The sequence below is a fragment of the Euleptes europaea genome, chromosome 2, assembly GCF_029931775.1.
Source record: "Euleptes europaea isolate rEulEur1 chromosome 2, rEulEur1.hap1, whole genome shotgun sequence".
In the NCBI taxonomy this organism is placed as follows: Eukaryota; Metazoa; Chordata; class Lepidosauria; order Squamata; family Sphaerodactylidae; genus Euleptes; species Euleptes europaea.
This window is the reverse complement of record NC_079313.1, coordinates 7280233-7286232: the sequence shown is the minus strand read 5'-3', so window position 1 is coordinate 7286232 and position 6000 is coordinate 7280233.

The window sequence follows — 6000 nt, the reverse complement described above, 5'->3', positions numbered from 1 at the left end:
TCTCCCTCTTGACTGATTCTCCCTCTTCGTCACTGATTTGTTTGGCATGTGGTTGAAGCAAAAGAAACAAAACAAAAAAATAGAAGCAAAAAAACCCCCTCCCACTCCGTAAACCTTGAACAGTTGAATCAAGTTAATTCACGTCTTGGCAAATTGTTCCATGTTGTCTGTTCTGTACATATCTGAAGTGGATTGAACATTGGTGACCAGCCAATGGATGCATGACAAGTGAGATGTTTTGCACTATTTTGAATTTTTGGGGCTCTATACAAATATTTTATTAACTGACATTAAAAAAAAGAAATGAGAAAAACACCCAACTTTCTCTGGCTCTTTTCTGGAACAATTTTCTCTCACCTTGGCAGCAAAAAAATAATCACGCAGCCATTCTGTTTCATGGCATTCAGCGGGGCTGAGCAGTTGCTCTCCGAAGTATAGGGTCCAGATCACGCAAAGTGATGGCATCGCTTTACTCTGCTCTGGTTAGACCACACCTATTGTGTTCAGTTTTGGGCACCACAATTTAAGAAGGATGTAGACAAGCTGGACGTGTCCAGAGGAGGGCTACAAAGATGGTGAGGGGCCTGGAGACCAAGTCCTATGAGGAAAGGTTGAAGGAGCTGGGTATGTTTCGCCTGAAGACTGAGGGGATATGATAACCATTTTCAAGTACTTGACGGGCTGTCATATAGAGGATGGTGCCGAGTTGTTTTCTGTTGCCCCAGGTCATACCAGAACCAACGGGTTGAAATTAAATGAAAAGAGTTTCTGTCTAGACATTGGAAAAACTTTCTAAGTTAGAGCAGTATCTCAGTAGAACAGGCTTCCTCTGGAGGTGGTAAGCTCTCCTTCCCTGGAGGTTTTTAAGCAGAGGCTAGATGGCCATCTGTCAGCAATGCTGATTCTATGACCTTAGGCAGATCATGAGAGGTGGCATCTTGGCCTTCTTCTGGGCATGTAGTAGGGGTCACTGGGGGGGTGGAGGGAGGTAGTTGTGAATTTCCTGCATTGTGCAGGGGGTTAGACTAGATGACCCTGGTGGCCCCTTCTAACTCTGTTTCTATGATTCTAGGTACACTCACTTGTGTGACAATTTTTGTGTCCAAACAGGAAAACTTTATTTTTTTCAGGCCTCCACTGTTGTTCTCACAGAATAAAATTAAGACACCAGTGTATGGGAGACCACCCACTTGCCAAGACGCCAATCAATGTTTAATGAGTCATGTATGCATGTTGTGTTTTGGGGGGATTCCCTGCTCACCCAGGGTGACTCATAAACCCTGTGGCAGAGGGGCTTCCACATTTCCTAGTCACTAGGAGTTTTTTCGGGGGGGGGGGAACGGAATTATCTATCAGGCTACCCGCATCCTTTAAAATAGCAACTCCACATTGGGAGAGCTACTTTTTGAACTACATAAATTACCTTCAGAAAGGGCCACCATGGGGTTCACTGAAATGTGTAGGTGAAAAGAAGAACTTATTGAAGTGGGCCAGAAGATGTCCTCGATCTTGAGGACTGAACGAATAGCCAATCCAGAAAGGGAAGCTAACTGCTAGCTGTGGCTTAGTGGGAGAGCATCTGCTTAGCAGGTTCAATCCCCAGCATCTCCAGATAAAGGGACTAGGCAAGTAGGTGATGTGAAGGACCTCAGCCTGAGACAATGGAGAGCCGCTACCGGTCTGAGTAGACAGTACTGACTTTGATGGACCAAGGGTCTGATTCAGTATAAGGCAGCTACATGTGTTCAAGATGTCCAGCAAATCTAGGACAGAGCATCTGAATCAGTTGTGCGTGTCTGCTCACAGACACATGCCCATGACACTCCCGGATCACGTCACTTCTAGACTTTTTGAAGTATGGCACTGTTTTACCTTCTCCTGGCACAACAAGTTAGCTCTATGTGCGAACAGATCTGAAAGCAGGACATAGCAGTGACTGCCCACCTCTCTTATGCCTAGGGAAAGAAACACTTCTCACTTTGTGGGTCCTCCACTTGCCTCACTTGGTGGCAGCAATGCGATGAGAAGAGGCTTGGGGCAAGCAGCCTCAATTCCCATAACTTGGTGGCAGTGGTGGGATGGGAAGAAGCTCGGCAAGCAAGCCCTAGCCCCACCTCTTGGTGGCAGCGGTGGGATAAGAAGAGGCAAGCAGGCTCAATTCCCACCACTTGGTGGCAGCGGTGGGATGGAAAAAGGCTCGGCAAGCAGGCTCAATTCCCACCACTTATGTTGCTGTAACTTTCAGAAACAGACAAGACTCATTCCTGTGTTTCAATGCATTTATTAAATTCTTACAAAACAGAATACAAAAAATTCTGGCATCAACAAGGTGTTACAAAGGAAAAGTTCCATCAAGCTGTATCAGTTCACCTGGTACATATAATAAAGTGCTTGGTTTTTTTTTTTAAGGGTTTTTTTGAAGTTTTTTTTTATGTTTCGTTTTTAAACCAGTCCCTTACTGAGTGTTCATCCCTCAGTAGCATGTTAAGGTGACTTCATCTCAAAACACAATCCTTTGGCAGTCTTCTATGGTAACTGGGAGAGGGGGGGTATCGTTTCTCCTGGACTGATTTTTCTCATAAAAAAGAAAAACAGGATTTCACAGTAAAAAGTTACTAACCAGTTTTCTAACATTTGACTTATCTGGGGAAAAAGGAAGGCGATATCGTCAAAAAATTGCATCCATTTCCCCCCTTCCCCCTTTTGCAGCTAGAAAGAAAACTAAAGGTGGTATCAAAATGCAAGAAGGGTTTGCGTGACAGATGCTTCCCAAGGAAAAGAAAGAAAACAGGGATAGGCAGAAAAAGATTTAACACAATTTTGGATAAGGCAGGGCTAGAAATCTTCACACAGTGTTAAAAATAAAGGTGGTAAGGGGGAAAGAAGAGAAAAACACTTGACCAAATATATTGTTTTCTACATACTATGTTGAGAGAGAGTGACTGGTTGTGAGGATGTCAAGAGGCATTTAGGAGTTTCACCACCCACCCCTAGCGAGAGACAAAGCCAGTTTCCTCAATGAGGACTAGTAACTTGAAACTCAAAGTCTGGCTGTTGTGGCTTCTGAGCCAAGGACAATGTGAGCACAGAATGCTGCCATTTAGGATTCTCCAACAGATAATCCTAAGCACCCATCCTCAGAGGTTAACAAGCTCAAAATGGGGTTTACCATTTTTGGTAGAGATGTGCTCCCAAGCTAGGAAGACTTTGAAAAAACAAACAACCCCAAACAAAACCATTTTATAATAATCTCTCACACGGAAGGAGAGAAATCTAAGCACCATCTTACATCTCCAAAAACAAAGTTGTACGTTGTTAAGATGGGAAGGGGTAGGGGGACGATATCAAGATAGGAAGCACCATTCAGAGACACACATTGGACACCCCAGGCAAAATCTGCTCATGTTCTGGAAGTGGGGGTGGGGGGCGGACACTGAATCTGAGATATCCAGAGAGGTCCCCAAAACAAACAAAAACTGGACAGCTGTGTCATGACAAATCACTTTCAACCACTGCCATCAGCTACAGCCTGACTGGAAGGGGGCAATGAATCTGCGGTGCCCCCCTCCCTGCCTGCCTCCTCAAAAAAGGAGTCCCCAGCACAGATCACACACTCACAGTCTACATGGAGAGATGGCTGGAAAAAGCAGAATGCCAAATCTCATCTTAGCAGCTGGCCATGCCTCTCCGTACCCCTCCACTGATCTAAATAAGTACATTTCAAAGACAGGAGACCCCACCGACTCTATGCCCTGACCGGCCCATGCCATGGAGGCTGGAAGTGCCAAATGCACCGTCCTCGAAACCTGAGCCACCAATGTACCCTTCAGGGGCAAAGCAAACCCTAACCTGGGACAGAGCTTGATTTAACATTCAGCACAAGGATGACTGAGCCAGGTGTGCTATTTCAAACAGGCATCTTCCCAAAGACACCAGCCAAACATCATGGTCTATTTTTGCAGGACATGAACTAAATTCCTCCCCCACCCTGCCCTGGGTCAACTTCTAATACACTCTAAACTTTCTGCAAGGATATATAAAGATTGTTTGCTACCCTGGAAACAGAAGGTGGCATGGACTTTCTAAGTAGGGTAGCTTTAATTTTTATTATTTATTTATTTTTTTAGAAAGTGAAAGCAAAATTAAACGATTGCTATATTGATGCTGGTTTGGTGGAGAGCCCACTTGCTGTGTTGCGCCCTGATGCAGACATTTGTTTTATAGCTGGGTTTGCATGCAGACAAGAGAAGGGCCACATGAAACCCTGAGCAGAGAAAGTACACCCAGTCTGAGAGGCCGGTGCATCGGGAAAATCGCAAAACCCACATGTAGAGAATCTGTACTGACTCTTCAACCATGCACACTTTATTTTTTAAAAAAAATCTCGGACACAAGCCACAGCTGGAAGGACCATCTGACCAATTCTTCATCGCTGACATACACCTGAGAACTTATTTGAAAGAAGGAGGAAGGGTGCTTGAGAGCATAGTGTGAATGCCCAAATTCTAAAACGGATCACCCATTTGGGAGCATTTTACCGTGCGAGCTCATTGCAACCCCCCCACCACCACCATTTTGGCCCTATACAGCAAGATCCAAACATGTGCTCCTTGGTTGGTACGAACTGGCTAATGCAGGTGACCCAGGGTAGAGAGGTTGTTTCCCCACAGTCACCCCTGCTGACTGCTTTGGGGCTTCCTTTTGATTATGCATGCCTTTTCCGACTGTCAGTGGTCGCCTCGCTCTCCCGTGGATTTTGCTCACGTTTTCCAGATGCTGTTTTAGCCACAATCTGGAAAATGCGGGGAGAGCAAGGCAACCTCTGACGGTTGGAAAATGCATGCATAATCAAAAGGAAGCCCAAGAAGCAGTCGGTGGGGGTGACCGCAGGGCAACATCTCTGCATAAAAGGCCAGACATTCTGGGGTGCTGAACAGGTTCCTGAAATTTCAGCACATCTGCTCAAGACTTTAAAAAAATCCTGCTATATTTTTTTTTAAGCAAACGGACTGCTGTCCAGTAATGAATTGATCTTCTTTATCGTTGTCGGTTTCCAATGACACTGTAAGACTTAAAACCAGTTCCAAAAAGGGTTGAACCACCCGAGGGGCCCATCCAAAGAACTCCAGAGATCGAATCCTGCCACAGTCCAGGAATCTTTCAGCACCAGGTACTAACCCCAACAGCTCTTCAGAGCAGGGATAGGAGGCCACAAGTCAGCCTGGACTCCAAGCCTGTTTAAAAACAGGCTGAGTTCACACACCCAAGAGTGAGTGCTGAAGGCCACGCCAGAATATGCCAGCTACCCCGTCTTTTGCAAGCTACCCTCCAGACGAGAAAGAGAACTTTCCCTCCTACAGTCAAGGGGGAACAACTCCTACATTCTCTCACACCTGAATCCGTAATTTCCAGCAAAAACTACAGTTTTATGTTGTTCAAGTATATTTTTCAGCCAAAAAAAATTTTTTTAAACAAGCAACCACAAAATGTGGCAAGTATCTGAGATAACCCCCTGGCCCCACAGACCGCCTTTCAAAATGAGGTTTTGCCCATGTGGTAGCCTACTCAAGTTCAGAGGCGGAGGCTTCCCATGAAAGCCCCCCACAGCACCCTGTGCTTCCTCCTCCCTCCCTCAATGAAGCAAGCATCCACAGGAGAAGATTGCATGCTGGTTAGAAAGCAAGCAAAATATGTGTGTGGGGGGGAGAATATCCAAGCCCCCCAGAGAAAGGGAGGGCAGAACACCTATCTTGCAATTTCCATCCTGCCGTCCTCAAAACCAGCCACATTAAGGTATCCCAAGAAGTCATTTGCTACCTCCAACCCTTCCCCCCCCACAACAAAACACAATTGCATAGAATTGTAAGCAATTTTTTAAAAATAATCTTATTCGGAAAAAGCATCCAACCCCTCACAGACGCATGCTCCGAGCAGCAGCTTCCCGATGTGCACATCTGAGCAAGAGCTAAAAAGAGGTTGTTTTTTAAATAGGAAAACAAA